The sequence below is a fragment of the Canis aureus genome, chromosome 13, assembly GCF_053574225.1.
Source record: "Canis aureus isolate CA01 chromosome 13, VMU_Caureus_v.1.0, whole genome shotgun sequence".
NCBI classification, from domain to species: Eukaryota; Metazoa; Chordata; class Mammalia; order Carnivora; family Canidae; genus Canis; species Canis aureus.
This window is the reverse complement of record NC_135623.1, coordinates 56,011,761-56,030,246: the sequence shown is the minus strand read 5'-3', so window position 1 is coordinate 56,030,246 and position 18,486 is coordinate 56,011,761. Positions and strand designations below refer to the sequence as shown.

The following is an 18,486-nucleotide window of genomic DNA, read 5'->3' as shown; positions in this document are numbered from 1 at the left end:
AAAAACCATATACATATTTATAGCAGTTTCTCTAGAATGTAATACTACAGGGCACTTTAAATTTCAACATGACATATTCTTATAATGTTTGAACACAGAATAATATATATTATGTGTATAACCAGAAAAAGGTTTATTTTATGTTACTGATATACTTCAAGGGAAGTAGGAGAAAAACCTAGGATAAAGAGAAAACATAGGGTTTAAAAAACTTTCAGATTTATTTATTTGAGAGAGTGAGACAGAGAATGTGGCAGAGGGGCAGAGGGAGAAAAAATCTACAACTCTACACTCAGAAAACAAAGACCCACTTGGGGCTCAATCTCATGACCCTGAGATCACTACCTGACCAGAAACCAAGAGCCAGACGGTCAACAAACTGTGCCACCCAGGCGCCCCAAAATTTTTCGATAACTGCTCTAAAATTCACATCCATCTCTTCCTCTCTTTTGGAAAGGTTTCATCCTTATTCTCAAACTTCAAAATTAAGCAACACACAGATACTGGAAAAGCCCCCTGAGTTAGTCAGAGCTTCTCAGGATAAAAGTTCAGCCCAAATTCTAGTATTTATCAAATACAACTAAATTTCTAAATAGTTGCAGACAAACTGCCTTAAGTATCTCTAATTCTAATCAAAAGTTATTACGGAATTAAAGGTACACAGTCTGCAGACTCTAAAGATATTGAAGCTTTTTCATACAGGAAAATATGAGGACTTGAGAGAACTACTCCTGGATGCACGGTTTTGTAACCTATTTGAACACTGTAAAAACTAGACTCGGGGAAAAAAAAAAAAAACAGAAAAGAGAATTGCCAAGAAAGGTAACTGAGAAATAATAAGCACGGGGGAATCTTCCACCTGCTTGGGGAGGGATATGAACTTGCATTTGGAGAGGTTTGTCTCTATACTCATGGGACCTTGACAAACATTTGAACTGCCATACCTCAGTTTCCTCACCTGCAAAATGAAAAACCTGGGCATAAACAATCTCTGTAGTCCTTTGAGCTCTACAATTCTGAAAACACATCTTTAAGCTATCCTTGCCAAAGGATTTTTAATTATGTACTTATACATCACAGAACATAAGGTATATAGTTGTAAGGGACGCAGCCAAAAGCAGCAGTAAGGGACAGCAGCAGAAAGTCTGGCTCCTCTCCATCCATGAATTCCATTCTTCCAAAGAAGCTCCTTCAATTCTTGAAGATGTTTCTTCTGGTAATGACTTCCATATTTGCATATCACACACTTATATTAGTATTTCCTGATTCTTTTCAATTTTAGATGGTCAACAGTTCTGTTCTCAATCTGCTGGGGCATTTATTCACCCACCCCACTTCCCCAGGTATAGTCACACTGTTGACATGCAAACATATAAAAATTCTAAACACATATATATATATATATATATATATATACATATTTACACACTGTCCTGTTCCCAGTGAGGTCATGTTTTGGCTAATAAATAAGATCTCATTTCACATCCAAACACTTCACAAAATGTAGTGGGCAAAAAATTAAAAGCTTGGCCTCTGTATTAGAATTCCTGGATTTGGGGGCACCTGGGTGGCTCAGTGGCTGAGTGTCTTTCTTTGGATAAGGTCGTGATCCCAGGGTCCTGGGATCAAGTCCCACATCAGGCTCCCCAAAGGGAGTCTGCTTCTCCCTCTGCTTATGTCTTTGCCTCTGTGTCACTCATAAATAAATAGAAAGAAAGAAAAAAAAAGAAATAAAGAGAGAGAGAGAAGAAGAAGGGAGGGAGGGAGGAGGGAGGCGGGGAGATATCCTGGATTTGGGTCTAAGTCCACCATACACAGGAGGAAAATATGAAAATGTGTTAAGGAAACCGAATTCAAAATTGGAGTTGGGAAGCCATGAAAGGGGGGCTCTGACACATGTACCACTCGCAGTCACAGCTTGTATAGTCCAAAAGAAGGAAGGTTTCCTCTGAGCCCAACAACAGCAAGCTGCCCTTGCCTGCAGCCAATGAGAAGCTGCGACTACTTTAAACAAAACTTTTGTTCAAAACAAGCCCTTCCCAACTTCCTCCTTTCCTTTATAAAAGGATGCTTGGGGGCGCCTGAGTGGCCTAGTCAGTTGAGAGCCCATCAACTCTTGGTTTCCGCTCAGGTCATAATCTCAAGGTTGTGAGACTGAGCCCTGAGCTGGGCTCTGTGCTGGGCGTGAGACCTGCTTAAGATCCCCTCTCTGCCCCAATGCCCCTCCTGCTTTAAAAAAAAAAAAAAAAAAAAAAAAAAGGATGCTCTTCTCCTTTGTTGTCTGGGCTTGCCTGTGGTACACCATAGTTTGTCCTAAATTGCAATTTTTCTGCTATTCCCAAATAAGCTCAATTTTGCTGGCTCGGAAGTTTACCTTTTTTCTTTTAAAAGGCTGACATTTCATGGTGTCAGAAGTGGGAACTGAAGGAGAGGTACCCCTGAGAAACTAATGCCCCCCAGAACCATGTTTGGAGCCCACTTGAGCCCCTGGTACTCTCCAATTCCATGAGTTGTCTTCTTCCTTTCAGTTAATTCAGTAAGTCTCCTCTTGGATTCAAGTTCTCTTCTTTTGGTTGATCTGTTTTCTTGAAGATATCATCTTTTTGATGAGTACTCATTTGTTTTCTGAACCTCTGGTTTGGTTTGGTTTTTAAGATTTATTTATTGGGGGGGTGGGGAGCAGAGGGAGAGAATCTTTCGGGCAGACTCCTCACTGAGGGAGGAGCCTGACTTGGGGGTCTCCATCCCACGACCCATGAGATCATGACCTGAGCTGAAACCAAGAGTCAGCCGCTTAACCAACTGAACAACACAGGAGGTCCCTGAACCTCTGGTTCTGAAGTATGGAATCCCAATCCTCTAAATCCTCTCAAGAGGTCCCCTTTCTGTAACCCTGATTGGTTTTATGTTCAAAAACTATGGTCCCTCCTCATACACATTCTAAACTAAATGGACTAACTTATCCAAAGATAATTTAGAACGCCAATGGCCATTATGAGAAACTTTCAACCTCCCCTTACCTGCTTTTTTCACAACTAAATTAGAAGACTGCTCTAAAATTAAATAGACTGAATGGGATTCCTATTTTAGTTGTACCTGGAGGCTTCTAAACATATCCAAGATTCTATAATTGCCTTTTTACAAAAAAAATTTCTAAATTAACTGAGGTGAACAAACAAGCCAAAGAAAACAGAAAACCTTCTGAGGCTTTTTTCTTCTCCCTTGTCCCTCTTGTCTCCAGTGCTGGCTTCCTGTTTCTCTTCTGTACTGTCCTTCTCTCTTCAATACTCTCCACTTTCCTAATTCCAATCCTCTCACCACTTCCCCATTTCGCCAGTCCTCTCCCCAATTCCTCCTCCCACAAACCATCAGACCCTCTGAGGATCCAAATACAAAGTCCTTAATTTCTCATGTTCTCTGGACCAAAGCTGAACTATAAGCCATGGTCAAAGATTTTTCCCAAAGTAACTAAGGATCCCCACAGATTTGCTGAGGAATTTCAGAGAGTCATTCAAATTTATCAACCTGGCTTCTTCAACTTATCAGATAGTCCATATGCCTGTCAGTGAAGGCCAGGCCCAATGCTGGATGAAACTGCGAAGTGGAATGATCCCCAAAAGTCTTTAGAATGACAACTGGGAACAGAGAAACCCCTACTGCCTAATTTTATGATCAGGCTCAAGGAATAACCAAACTACTTCATTTGGCAATTCCCAGGATTTTCCCAGTCAATTAGAATAAGATTCAGGCTTGTGCCCAAAAGTTCAATGAGCCCATGATTATTTTAGCTGGCTCCAAATTGCTTTTAAAGAAAATTCTGGTCTTCCTTTGGACGTTAAATCCACTCGGGTAGGCTTTAATTCTGTTCATTATTGGGCTGAAGTGGGATATTTCTCTTCTGCTAAAAAGGACAAGGATGAAATGGGAGCCTGTGTCAACTCCAGATTTATTTAATTTAGCTAACCAGCTCCCATACCCAAGATGATTCAACTAAGAAGAAAGACCACTGAAATTCTTAATTTTCAATCCCAACAAATGGGGCCTCTAAACAAAATCAAATGCCTCCTGATCTCTGTCATTACTGCAAAAAGCCAGGATACTGTAAGAAAGACTGCTACAAACTTAAATTCTCCAGGCGCCTTCACCCCTCTAACCAACCTTTCCAATGTCCTAATCCCAAATGACAGGACTCCAAGGAACTCTAAGGGCTTTGGGAAAAGCTTTCCCCTTCATCGAGAAACCATGCTCCAGATTGGGGATAAACCTTTCTCTGTACTTACTGACACCAGAGCTACATTCTCAGTGCTCATCTCCATTACCATTAAACAGCCCCTGCCTCCAAGTACTAAAGCAGTTCAGACGGTGGGGGTCTCTAATAAACCTCAACAGGTTCCTGTCTCTACACCTATCCCCTTTGCTCAGGCCCTTTAAGAGATGGCCACCCTTTTCTCCGTAGTTCCTCCACCACTATTCATTTTTTTGAGCCACAGTTCCTTAGAAAACTGTTATACTCTTGAAAAGGGGAAACAATTCTAGAATTTGAAAACAGCAACCAAAATAGCTAACTAAGCAAATCAAATGACCCTTTAGCATCTTTTATTTGCTCCATCCCTGGAAGCACTGGAACTTATACCAAAAGACACTAATTATCTGTCCCTATTAGATCAGCTACCACACTCCTTAAGGTCAAAATCCTCTACTAATATTGACAAAATCCATAATGCATTAAGATCCAAATTGATCCCCTAAAACCTCTCCCCTGAATTAATCAGTACCATATAAATAAAGAGAACCTTCAAGGCATTAACCCAGTAATAGAAGAGTGTAAGGCCCAGGGTCTCAATATCCCTTACACCAGTCCCTACAACACTCCTGTGTTACCTGTGAAAGTAAATGGCCACAATGGAAGCTTGCCTGTGACCTCGGAGCCATGTTGTCACCAGTTGCCCCCAATCCCCACACTTTATTAGCCTGCATTCCCTACTGAGAGCAATTTTTTTTCTGTGATTTAATGTATGTAGTGCTTTCTCTAGTATCCCAGTACATAAAATAAGTCAATACCTTCCCCTTTTACTTGGGAAGGACAGCGAAACACCTGGATAGCAATGCCCCAGGGTTTCACTGAAAGCCCTTATTTCTTATAAGTTTTGAAGGCTGACCTAGATGATATCAAGTTCCCTGGAGTCCCTACTTGAACATGATAGGAGAATGACTTACTTCTCCGCTCCCCATCTCAAGCCTCTTCACAAAAAGATAACATCCATTTGCTAAACTCCTGGCCAAGAAGGGATATAAATTCTCTAAGAAAAAATTACAATCTGTATAAACTCAAGTATGATATTTAGAAGATCTAATCTCAGAAAAAAGACTTACATCTAGATCCAGACAGGCTTTGTGGCACCCTGAACTTCCCAAAGCCTAAAATCAAACATCGACTGTGAGGTTTGCTTGTACTGGCAGGCTATTGTAGCAACTGGACCATAAACTTTTCTCCTATGGCCCAACGTTTATACACCTTGTTAAAAACTACTAAACCTGACCCTATCAACTGAAAGGTTCAGATAACATAACTTTATAAATCTTAAAGTTAAAAAAAAATAAAAATAATCCTGCCCTTGGACACCCCAATTATCAACTCCCTTTCTTCCTTTGTATATGAAAAGAAGGGACTGTCCTTGGAGCACTCACCCAAAAGCATGATGATCATCACCAGCCCATAGGATACTACAGCCAACAACTAGATCCTGTAGCCTGTGGATAACCCCCAGGCCTCAGAGCTATGTCTGCTACTGCCCTTTTTGTAAAGGCCACTGAGGAAATGGCCATGGGATCCTTTTTAACCATCTTTGTGGAACGTGCAGTTGAACTCTTAATTCTCTTCATAACATCTTTTAGTAAGCTGTCTCACTTCCTATGAAATGCTCCTGTAAACTGCCCCTTCTATCACTGTAATAATTCACAGTAAAAACCTTAGCCCTGCTACTCTTTCCCCTTCCCACACTGATGAAGCCCCCCACGACTGCTCAATACCAACAGATGACCCCTGACTCCCTGTGATGACTTAAAAAAAACTCCTTTCAATAACCATGACTCCTCATGGTTCACTGATGGATCTTATGTGGAAAATGAAGATGGTAAATGTTTTGCTGAGTATGCACTATCAATCCCTTTGGAAGTAACTCAAGTAGCACCTTTAACTTTGGCTACTTGAGCCCAAAAAGCCCAACTACACACTCTGGGGCCTCTATCCTAACCAATGGGAGGACTGCCAACATTTATATGAACAGTAGACAGACCTTTGGAGGGGTTGAGGACTTTGAAATGTTAGGGCAACAATGTCGCTTCCTTAATTCCAGCAGACGAAATTAAAAATAGATCTTTTTTTCCCCCAGAAATTATTGGACACCACACTTTTACCTCCTGCTTTGTCTATCACTACAATTCCAGAACATTCTGAGCTTGACTCTCAGAAAGCTAAAGGAAATCACCTTGCTGACCTGTCTGCAAAACATACTGCCCTCCAAAGGTTCAGAGGTCAAAACCTCTGTCATGGTCCAAAGGCACTCACCTCCAGATGATAATGTGGAGAAACTGCCTAGAGACATCCAACAATCAGCACCAGAAAGGAAAAACAATATTGACAATCAGATGGTTTTGGTATGGTAAGAAGAAAAACCTCTGGTGGACCAAATAAGAAGCCGGTCCTACCAGAAATTCTAAAATTCCCGCTATTGACCACTGTACATGCATTAAACCATTTGCCTATAGATAAAATGGTAATGTTTATGAATCAATACTGGTAAGGAAATATTAACAAGGCTTTAGAAAGCGCCTACTTAACTTGTCCCATCTGCTCAAAATAAAAGTCAGGGAGAGCTATCTGTACAGCTCCTGGCACTTTATATTGCCTACTGAACCATTCAAAGTTTGGCAAATGGACTTTACTCAGCTACTTCCATCTCATGGGTATAAATATGTTTTGGTAATGATTTGTATGGTTTTCCACTGGATCAAGGATTTTGCCTCTTCCAAAGCTAAAATCCTACTGGAAGGATCATCCATACATCAGGAACCCCTCTTCATCTCCACCGCAACCAGAAAATCCATTTAACTGGCCAAATATTATGGCAAGTCTGTGCTGTTTGGCCAGTTTTACAACATTTTCACTGTGCTTATCATCCTCAGTCCTCAGGATGAGTCAAATGAACCAACATCATCAAAACTCAACTGGCAAAATTTGTGGAAACTCTGCAAATACTATGGTGGTTGGTTCTTCTAAATCTAGATCCATCCCCTTTGGAACTCATGAACTCTCACCCTTTGAGATATTTACTGGGTGCCTCATAAATCTAGCTTCCACCCCTTTTTATCTGCACTTAATAAAAGGAGATACACTTCAGTCTTGCAAATGTCTAATTACCTCCCTTGAAAATAACCATGCTCTAGTAGTAGAGCAATCTTTTCACAGTGCACTCTCAGGAGACGAAGACCTCAAATACCACACCCTGCAACATGGGAATTTTGTTTATTGGAAAGACCTCTCCAAAAAGACTCTTCAACCACAATGGAAGGGCCCTTATCAAGTGTTAATGACCAATCCGTGTGCAGCCAAAATCCAAGGAGTGGACTCCTGGATCCATGTGTCTTCTATGAAGAAAGCCTCAAAACCTGACTGGATCTGTACACCAACCGGATAACCTCAAATTGAAGATTTCTAGGAATTAAAGCAGACAACAGCTGAAGCAGACAGCTTTCCTCAATATGATGGAATCAGGCCAATATTCTGCTTTCTCTTAGTCTGTTTTCTCCTTCGCTGTCCTGGAAAGACAATGCCCTCCCCCACATTTTCCAATTCCTCACAAAAGGGGGAAACCTTTCTGATGATTCAGATTCTGTTGGATCTGTCCATGACAGTCATGACTCTTCCTCACAGCAAATCTTCTCCTCCACCTCCACTGCTACCTGCACCTCTCTGGATATCTGTCACTAAGTCAAATTTCTACAACCAGGTTTTCCAGCACCTTGCTTTGATCTCTCCCCTGTCATAACTCTCAAAATAAATAATTGTACCTATCCCACCCATATGGTTGCCCATTCTCATTACTGCCTTAGGTCTCCTTGCCCTAGCAAAACAACCCCTCTCTATACAGCCTTTTAAGAACAAAGTCCACAGAATAAGATTGCTTTCACCCCAATTATTCCTCAAACACCACTGACCCTTGGCTTTAAAGGACCAACTAAATCATCCCAATTAACAGCGCCATTAATAATCAAGCTCTAGCAGGAATCTTATATGCACCACCTGATTTTACCTTTGTGAAGAATGGGCCTCTCAATGGGCCTATGAATGTTTAGACAGCTGGCAGATTGGAGGCCACTGCTTACTAGAATTTCTAACAATAAATCTGAAACCTTTCATTGGTCTTCTCCACTAAACCTTTACTGCTGCCATAACCAGGAACTCCCAGGAGGTATATAGAACTCTGGATTTGCCTCTATTGGAAGGGCACTTATCCCTATTGTAGGTACTACACCAGTGAACAAATTATTAGAAAGCTCTCTCTGGAGTCAGAAAAACTCTCCAATTCCACTCTGAAGACAACAGTCATCCAATAACAATTACTTGACTCACTGGTTAATGTAGTTTTGGACAATCACGTAATCCTTGATCACCTACTTGCTAAATAAGAAGGTATTTGTGTGATAGCAAACACCTGACATACATGAATAAACTCCTCAGGAGAAGTAGAAAGCCAAATACATAAAATTAGGGAACAAGCATATCGGCTACCACAAATTCCTCATGACCAAAGGGAAAGGAGGGGGGCTGATTGGGGAAAAAGTAGAGAGGAAGACAAACCATGAGAGACTCCTAACTCTGGGAAACAAAGGGTTGCAGAAGGGGAGGTTAGTGGAGGGATAGGGTAGCCTGGTGATGGACATTAAGGAGGGCACACGAGGAGATAAGCATTAGGTGTTACACTATATGTTGGCAAACTGAATTTAAATAAAATAGATTTTAAAAAATATTCCACGTGACAATCCATGGTCCTTGATTTCTTTGGCTAGTTGCCTTCAGGTTTAGGCTCCTGGATTTAGACTATGATACAAACTGGGGTCATTATTCTGCTCCTCTCATTTTATTTTATAAAATCATTTTTAAGCTCTGCACCTGGTGCCTGTCAAACCTTTGTAGGAACAATGTACCAGGGGATCCCTGGGTGGCACAGCGGTTTAGCGCCTGCCTTTGGCCCAGGGCGCGATCCTGGAGACCCAGGATCAAATCCCACGTCGGGCTCCCGGTGCATGGAGCCTGCTTCTCCCTCTGCCTATGTCTCTGCCTCTCTCTCCCTCTCTGTGTGTGTGTGTGTGTGTGTGTGTGTGTGACTATCATAAATAAATTTTAAAAATTAAAAAAAAAAAAGGAACAATGTACCAAATAAGGTGTTGCTGACTCTGGGCATCAAGATTAACATCAGTGCTTACAACCTTGATATAGACTTTAGATGAGAAATGCCTGAGATTTCTCCCTTCTACCCTGCCTTGTTACTCAAATGTGGCCTCAACAGTTTCCAATCTGGGCACTTCCTTTGACATGGGCCATGACACCCAGAAAAGGTCCTTCCTCACATCAAGGGACAGAAACTTTTCCTATAAGGAACAGATGACCCAACTCTTGGTCAGTGATGCTTTTAAAGAAACATCTTGACCAAAAGAGGGAAACATAAAAATGTGTTAAAGAAATCGAACTCAAAATTGGAGCTGAGAAGCCACAAAAGGAGAGCTCTGACACACATACCACTCGTGGTCACAGCCTGCACAATCCAGAAGGAAGATTTCCTCTCAGCCCAGCAACAGCAAGCTGCCCTTGCCTGCAGCCAGCGAGAAGCTGCCACCACTCAGAACTTCTCTCATTTCTCCTCCAAAGAACTTTTGTTCAAGACAAACCCCTCCCAACTTCCTTTCCTCTATAAAAGCACACTCCTCTTTTGTTCTCCCAGGTTGCCCATGGTTCACCATCACTTGCCTGTCCTGAACTGCAATTCCTCTGCCGCTTCTGAATAAACTCAATTTTGCTGGTTGAATTACTTACCTTTTCCTTTTTTTTTAAAGCCTTTTCCTTTTAAAAGGGTAGCAGAAGTATGTACCTAAAAGTTCCTTATTTTCTCAGAATCTTCTGTTTTCCTCCTATGTAGCCTAATTAGAACAGCACCCACTACAAAATGGTTAAACCACAAAGCAAAAACGTGGTACATGTCAACGCACTTTGCTGATCATAAAACACTATAGAAATGTTACTTTCGGTATTTGTCTTTACTAAGAGATCAGATCCCTACAAATGAAATCCCTGACATTACTGGTCCCTCTTGAGCACCGTTCCTCTACCGAGGCTAAAAGCTGGAAGTTGCTGAGAAAGATAGTGAAGTAGATAGAAATTGTGTTTCAAGGCCAGAATGTGAGTGCCCAATTCTTCAACGGGCCCATGCATTGCTCTATGAAACCTGTACACAGAGTAAAGATCAAGCATTGAAGCATGGATCTGGGAAAGCAATTCTGTTTCTTATCTGCAGAGAGGGGAAGCTTCCTTATCAAAATTTTAAGTAATACAAGAACGAAATTTCAAAAGTCACTTCTCAGGCAACTCCTGTTTCTTCTAATATGTACCTCTCTCTTTCTACATGATTTGTTTGTACATCTGCTTTCTGATTTGCAGACACTATCTACTGGCTTCCTATCATGGTAGAACAAACTGCAGGAAAAGTGTTTTGAGCCAAACTTGGGATATCATCATGCAGAACTTCCAGTGACACATTACTCCGAACAGTCTTTTGACTTCTAGTCTTCAAAAGCCTACATTACATGCAATACAACCTACAGTGTCTCTATGTAGAGGCAAGAAGGAAGCTAGCTAGGTAGTTGGGCCTACATTATTAGACCACTCTAAACCTCTCTCTGAATCCAGCTCACTGATGCCCCGTTTTTTTGGGGGGGGGGGGCGGTTTGCCATTTTCATCCACCCCACACAATTTAATCCTGTTCCTGAGGCTACAGGACAAACAAAAAATAGGACCCCAAACTCTCATGCGTTTCAAGACAAGCATGGGCACAATTCTTATGAGCTCTGTGGAAAGGGATTAACCACAGCTAAAAGAAATCCGTTTTTAATTATCTGAAAAGTTATCTAAAGCCAACAAGTATGCAGCATTAAAATTTATGGACTGAATCTCCTGCAGAATATCTGTCCAGAGGTGACCACTAACATTCTCCAAGTGTAGACTTCAGCTGGGGTATGCTAGCTTTGGGCAGGGACAACATCACGTCTAGTGCCAGGTGTACAAGTGAACTTGAGGTCAGGCAGGTGACCCCGCCAAGCAGGCATGGTACATTAAGGAGAGGAAATCTTTTCTCTCATTAATCAACAGGATAAAGGTGATTAAGCAGGAATTATTTTTCAATGACCTACATAATTTCATCAGGGCTGCTCTGGCTATTAGCAGAGAGCAGATGACTTCCTAATAAGATGAATTTGATAGCAGAGCTCTTCCAGAGAACCCGGTGGGTGGGCCCAATCTGTCGCCTTACTATTACTCCTCAGGGCTGTCTCTCTCTGTTTGGGGCTCCTTCCTCTAAAGGAGGTATCTCCCTGCCACCCGATGGCTGAGGTCTGCACCGCTTGCTGAATGGTGGAAGCTGGATCTGTTAAGAATCGGTGGATCCAGGTGGGTGAACCAGGGCTCACGTGATTCCCAAAGTTCCAAGCAAACACGACTACAGCTGCTCCCAACACCTCTCTCTGGCCGGGCTTGAAATAGGACGGCAGCTAGCGCCCTTCGCCAGCAGAAACGGGGTTAACAAGAAAGCCTTGTTAGAGTCGGGGCGGGGGAGAGACGGACGGACAAGCAGGCACACCATCAATAACCACCACCACGACGTGAACGCAGTCTCACAGAGACCTTATGGAATTGAGCAACAGCCACCCAACAAGTCCGTCCCTACACCCGCAGAGCACTGCAGCCCTCAGAGCGGCACCTCCTCTGTCCCCGGGCGAGCAAGGCTGCGCCCTAGAGCTCTCGCCTCTGCCCGTTCCTCCCACAGGACCCCCGCTCTCTGGCCTCAGGGACCAGGGAAAGAGCCAGCGAGTCCTGATGACATCTTCCTCCGTCAAAACAAGCTGGCTGGCTGTCCCCCGAGGTCAGTCACCGGGCAACGCGGGCTCCCGCGGCTCCCGCAGCGCCTCCTCCCCGCCGCGATCCCGTTCGGGGTGTTCCCAGCGCAACCCCCACCCCCCGCCGCGCCTCCCGCCCAGCCGGGGTGCAGGGGAGAGGCCCGTCTGCCCTCCCCGCCTCCCTCGAGCCCCCCAAGTAAAGGAATCCCGCAAGCGCACAGCTCAGAGCAGGATGCCACGTACCTACCTGTCCGCAGACCTGGCTCCTCCTCCCCGCCGTGCGGGGCTCTCGGGACGGTGTCCGCAAACAGTCGGGAAAGTTTGTGCCGCCGTCCTGGAGGCACCGGCCGCGGAGCCGCCCCCCGCGCGCGGGGCACCGAGTGGGGAGGGGGCCGGCTGCTCCCCGCGCGGCTCCAACTCCGCAGCCCGCCAGGCCCTGGGAAGAGAGGAGGAGGAGGGAGGAGGGCTGAGCGCAACTTTTCGACGGTGCGTCAGCGGGCGGCTGAGCCGCGCGGATCCCGGGCTCCGCACCACTCACCCCTCCCAGCTCTGCTCGCGGGAGCGGGGGCGGGGCGGGGCGGGGCGGGGCGGGGCATAACCTGCGGGGCGGGGCCCAACCTGCCCGGCGGCCCCGGGGAGCGCGCTCCTGGCCCCGCCCCCGCCGGCCTGGCCCCGCCCCCGCCGGCCTGGCCCCGCCCCCGTCGGCCTGGCCCCGCCCCCGCCCCGCCGGCCCCGCCCCCGGGCCTCGCGGCCGCCAGGTGCGCGGGGCCCTGGTTTCCAGGGTGAAGGGGGAGGAGCCTCGGAGGGAAACTTTCCACCGAAACTTAACCCGGGCGGCGTGAAGGACACCCGGCCTCGGGGGCTCGTCTTTTGCCAGAACTGCGCCCCTTCACACACGGCCGCGCTCACGCACACCCCCCAGACGAGAAAATGAATCCGCATTTATGAACCAGCGGGGGCTCGTTTCCGGGGTCCCGCCGAGTGGGGGCGGTGGGGCCAGGCCGCCCGACCTCTGAGATGTCTCGCTTTCCAGGGCGTGACCGCGGCCGGCGGCGCCCTCTCCCTCTCCCACTCCAGTTGCTTTCACTGAAGCCCTCCTTTTGTCCCTGAGGCTTGAATTTTAAGATGTTCATAGAGTCCCAAGAGAGCTGAATCCGGGGTCGGAAACGTCCGCCGGTTATTCTGGCATATTCTACTGAAGTGGGCAGGGGGAGATTTGCCCTGGGCGGACAATGGCAGGGTTTGGGGGAGCCCGGGGTGGGAGGCTGGGGGGGAAGCAGGTGGTGCTCTTTTTTTTTTTTTTTAAGATGAGTCAGTGTTACTGCAGTTTGTGAGTATGTGTGCGCGAGGCACACGGTCACTGGAGAACCACACCCCCTAAATGAGGGCTTCACCCCCTAAATGAGGGCTTCCTAATTTGGGCAGTTCTACAGCTGAAAGGAACCATCCCCGGCTGGAGACTCCCAGGACGATGGGACGGCAGGTTCAGAATCCATCCCCCCCAGGCCACACACACACACTGGGGCAGGGTGAGGTGGGGTGGAGAGAACTGTTGGTCTTTAGCACTGCCCGTGTCAACATCCCTCCCAGAGCCCAGACCTCCCCGGGGGAGGCCCCTGCACAGCCTGGCCCCTCCTTTGCCGTCTGCCCTTCATTAGACACTTGGGCCTGTGTCCATGCCAAACTGGGAAGGGCCGCCTTCCCTCCCCATTCCTCTATCTCCCACACCCCCTGCGTGCTTGGGCAGCATAGTCAGTGCTTTGCTTTCTGGACTTTAAATCCAGGAGGAGGAATCAAATTCTTCAGTCGAGGCCTTCCTGGCTGTTTCAGAGCTCTGTGGTTGGCGTGGTTGAAACTTGAGGTAAGCCAAAACCTGAGCAGGTTGGGCCACACCAGCTTACAAAGGCTGATGTGGAGAATTTTCCACCTCAGCAGCATCCTGCTGGCACCTTACCAAATTCCCCTTTGGAGGAAGCATCTTCCTCCCTTCGTTCTCAATGAATGACATCTGGAGAGAACCAAAATCAGGTATCTCCAGTTTCAGTTCTCTCTTGCAACCACGGTAATGGGAGGATACATATTTCACACTTCCTTCTAAGGCCGTCTACCACCACTGCTGTGGCTCCCGAACAGCAGCAGGAAGACGGTTGCCCTTGCTGTGATTCCTCTCAGGATTCACCAACGTTTCACCTGAAACAAGTGTAGACAAAGTCCCCTAAGTAAAAGCTGGGAAGGACAAGAGAGAAAGAAAAGAGGAAGTTCTGGCCAGCAGGTCACCTTGGACGGCTCTAATGAATGGAACATGGGGGAATCATTCACTTAATCACTGTTCATTTAGTGGTTTTTTTCATGCTAGGCATTCTTCTAGGTTTTGGGGTCACAGGGGAGAACTAACACATAAAAATGCTAGTAACCCTAATGGAGCTTACTTTCCAGATGAGAGAGACCAACTATAAACCTGTGGACTGCCGACTGATTAGAAATGCTCCAGAGGATGGGGATCCCTGGGTGGCTCAGTGGTTTAGCGCCTGCCTTTGGCCCAGAGCGCGATCCTGGAGTCCCACATCGGACTCCCGGCATGGAGCCTGCTTCTCCCTCTGCCTCTCTCTCTCTCTATGTCTATCATGAATCAATAAATAAAATCTTTTAAAAAAATAGAAAAAAAAATAGAAATGCTCCGGAGGAAAATTAAACAGGGTGGAGACATAAGGAGTATGACAGGTACTCTTTCAAATAAGATGATCAAGGAACACCTCTGGAGGAGGTAACATTTGAGCAAAGGCCTACAGGAGGTTAAGGAGTGAGATATCTGGACAGGCAACTTTCAAGGCAGAAAGCACAGCAAGTACCAAAGCCCTGAGGCAGGAACATGCCTGGGTGCGCTAGGAACAACCAAGAAACCAGAGTGGCCGAATGGAGAAGGTAAAGACAGGAAGAGTTGGGGTGGTACAGTTCGGGTGAGGCTTTTACTCTGACTGAGTTGGGAGCCATTGGAGGGTTTAGGGTAGAAAAATGACATCTTCTGACACATAGGAACACTTTGACTTTTAGGCTGAGTATAGACAGGAGTGGGTAGCAGAGACTAGTTAGAAGGCTATTGAAATAATCCAAGAGCAAGAGGATAGTGGCTCTGACTAGGGAGATAGGACTGGAGGTAACAAACTGACAGGGCCTCTTCACAGATTGAATGTGAAGCATGAAGGAAAGAAAACAAGGAAGACTCTTTGAGGTTTTGAGCCTGAGCAGCTGGAAGGATGGAATTGCCAGAATAAAGGAGAAGACTTCAAAAGGAGCAGACTGGGTATAAAAATCAAGAAGGCCAGAGAGGCTTTTCTCCTCAGCTGCTTGAAGCTCGGCCGCCATCATGAATGACACAGTAACTATCTGGACCAGGAAGTTCATGACCAACCGACTGCTTCAGCGGAAACAGATGGTCATTGATGTTCTTCATCCCGGGAAGGCAACAGTACCTAAGACAGAAATTTGGGAAAAACTAGCCAAAATGTACAAGACCACACCAGATGTCATATTTGTATTTGGATTCAGAACCCATTTTGGTGGTGGCAAGACAACTGGCTTTGGGGTGATTTATGATTCCTTGGATTATGCAAAGAAAAATGAACCCAAACATAGACTTGCAAGACATGGCCTGTATGAGAAGAAAAAGACTTCAAGAAAACAGCGCAAAGAACGCAAAAACAGAATGAAGAAAGTCAGGGGATCTGCAAAAGCCAACGTTGGTGCTGGCAAAAAGTGAGCTGGAGATTGGACAACAGAAGGAGTAAAGATTCTGCAGTGGCTTTATCTGTAGTGATTGTGCAGATTTTTCATGAGAGGATTAATAAACTAAGAACGTTAATGTGAAAAAAAAAAAAGAAGGCCAAAGGGAAGACAGAAAAGAAAGAACACATAATTTGAACAATCTTTAAGTTCCTCACTTTATCAAATGAAGGAAAAACTTAACTCATTAGAGTTGTGTTAAGGATAACATGAATTAATGCAGTGAAGTGTCTAGCACAGTACCTGATAAACAGCAACGGTTAAGAATGTTAACTCCCTCTCTACAAAAATGAGTTTCATACCTATCTACTATGCCCTCTGGGGAGGAAACAGGGTCACTGTTTTAGAGGAAATAAGTCTTACTAAAAGTAAAGGAGAAGGAAATGAAAACAGGAAAGAAAGGGCATGAAATAAAAATATAAAAACAATGGAATATTAGTCATAAAAAAAGAATGAAATCTTGCCACTTGTGACAACACAGATGAACCTTGAGAGTATTATACTATGTGAAATAAGTCAGAGAAATGCAAATACCATATGATTTCACTTACATGGGGAATTTTAGAAAACAAAACAGGGACGCCTGGGTGGCTCAGTTAGATAAGCCTCCAGCTCTTGATTTCAGCTCAGGTCAGTGGTAGCATCAAGCGCCATGTCCGGCTCCATGCTCAGTGCAAAGTCTGATTCAGAGTCTTCCTCCCTGCTCTGCCCCTCCCCACTCACAGTCTCTCTAAAATAAGCTCTAAAAAAAAAAAAAAAAAAAAAAAAATCAGACTCATGGATATAGAGAACAGACTGATAGTTGCCAGAGGAGCAGGGCGTAGAGATGGGGGATAAAATGGGTGAAAGAGAACAAGAGGTCCAAACATCCAGTTATAAAACAAATAAGTCATAGGGAAGTATTATACAGCAGGGGAAATGCAGTCAATAATATTCTATTAATTTTGTATGATGATAGATGATAACTAGAACTGTTGTGATTATTTTACAATATATCTAAACATCAAATCCATGTTATAGTAGTTTCTCCTGAGTTCTATCTACTTCCTTAAGGAGACAAACCAAGGTATCAGAGTTTACTAATTTGAGAAAGGAGTTTAAAATATGAAAAGTTTGTAATAAAACAAAAAAATACAACATATGTAATAAGCAAAGAATTTTTTGTTGCTACTCCTTATAAAAATTTATTTCAAATGAGATGTATCAATAGAAAAATAGTCAAAATAACAGAGAATTCTAAAAAATAAAATTTTAAAAAGCACAAATGGCCAATGAGAAACAATTATTTTTTACTTATAAATTTGGCAAGATCAGAAAATTCATAGAAATAATATTGTTGGATGTTGGACAATATCATACCATACTGAAGGAAGTCACAGCAATTTTTAGAAATGTAGATCTAAATATTCAAAATGTTTATACTTTTCAAACCAGAAATTTTACTTCTAGAAATTTATCTAATATTCAAATATTTGCTAAAACTTTATATATAAGAATGTCCATCACAGTGTCATTTAAGTGTAGTGAAAAGAAATATGCTAAGTATCCACCAAGACAGCCATGTTATAAGAGTGAACCCATGTGAAACCATGTTATAAGAGTATAAGCAGACTTTTAAAAATATTAATGAATGTCTATTAAATGAAAATGGTTCACAATACATTATTATATAAAATAAGCCTACTACAAAACAATATTAAAGTAGGATAATCCTTAATAATCTCTATATTAGGTTGCCCTCTTTTTATTAGGTTATCTCTATATTAGGTTGACCTCTTTTTATTCTCTTTGTTTTCTCTATTTGCACACTTTCTGCCATAAGATAGTGTCACACTCTGGGGGGATGATAGGCTGTATACATAATGAGATTTAGTGGATACCGCCAAAGTTTTCCCAAGGTGGTTATACCAATTTACACTCCCACTGGCAATATTTAAAAGAGTTTTAGTTTGAAGCAATGCATTTTTAACATGATGTATCCAGTGACAGCCATTGATTTGAACTCTACTACTTTAAAAGTTGAAATGATTAAGTGAAGTTAGAAAGAAGCTGGGAGTGCAAGCTGATGCAGCCACTCTGGAAAACAGTATGGAGGTTCCTCAAAAAGTTAAAAATAGAGCTACCCTACAACCCAGCAATTGCCCTACTAGGAATTTACCCCATAGATACAAATGTAGTGATCCAAAGGGGCACCTGCACCCCAGTGTTTATAGTAGCAATGTCCACAATAGCCAAACTATGGAAAGAGCTCCAATGTCCATCAACAGATGAATGGATAAAGAAGATGTGGTATATATACATACAAGGGAATATCTTGTATACTCAGCCATCAAAAAAAATAATAATAAATCTTGCCATTTGCAATGACATGGATGGAACTAGAGGGTATTATACTAAGCAAGATAAGTCAACCAGAGACAATTATGATCTCACTCTTATGTGGAATTTAATAAACAAAATAGAAGAGCATTAGAGGAAGGGAGGGAAAAATAAAACAAGATGTAATCAGAGAGGAAGACAAACCAAAAGAGACTCTTAAT

The 18,486-nt window shown here is 44.0% G+C and overlaps 1 protein-coding gene, 1 long non-coding RNA gene and 1 pseudogene across 12 annotated transcripts in view; 2 read left to right on the top strand and 1 right to left on the bottom strand.

Moving 5' to 3' along the window:
• Positions 1 to 12,714, bottom strand: part of FHIP1A (FHF complex subunit HOOK interacting protein 1A) — a 233,731-nt gene extending 221,017 nt beyond the window's left edge. For 5 of the 8 annotated variants that reach the window (XR_013351014.1, XR_013351015.1, XR_013351008.1 and 2 more), the window contains exon 1: positions 12,414 to 12,713. The gene's annotated coding sequence lies outside the window, so the exon portion shown is untranslated. Of the gene's footprint in view, positions 1 to 12,409 lie in introns of all 8 variants that reach the window. The other 3 variants (XR_013351009.1, XR_013351012.1, XR_013351016.1) reach the window with 2 other exon arrangements.
• Positions 12,715 to 12,959: 245 nt separating this feature from the next.
• LOC144282544 (uncharacterized) overlaps positions 12,960 to 18,486 on the top strand; it is an 85,518-nt gene continuing 79,991 nt past the window's right edge. For 3 of the 4 annotated variants that reach the window (XR_013351005.1, XR_013351007.1, XR_013351004.1), the window contains exons 1-3: positions 12,960 to 13,366; positions 13,474 to 13,645; positions 13,951 to 14,027. This is a non-coding gene — a long non-coding RNA (uncharacterized LOC144282544). Of the gene's footprint in view, positions 13,367 to 13,473; positions 13,646 to 13,950; positions 14,028 to 14,602; positions 15,332 to 18,486 lie in introns of those variants that run through there. The other variant, XR_013351006.1, reaches the window with a different exon arrangement.
• On the top strand, positions 15,485 to 16,044 carry LOC144282543 (small ribosomal subunit protein eS24 pseudogene; annotated as a pseudogene).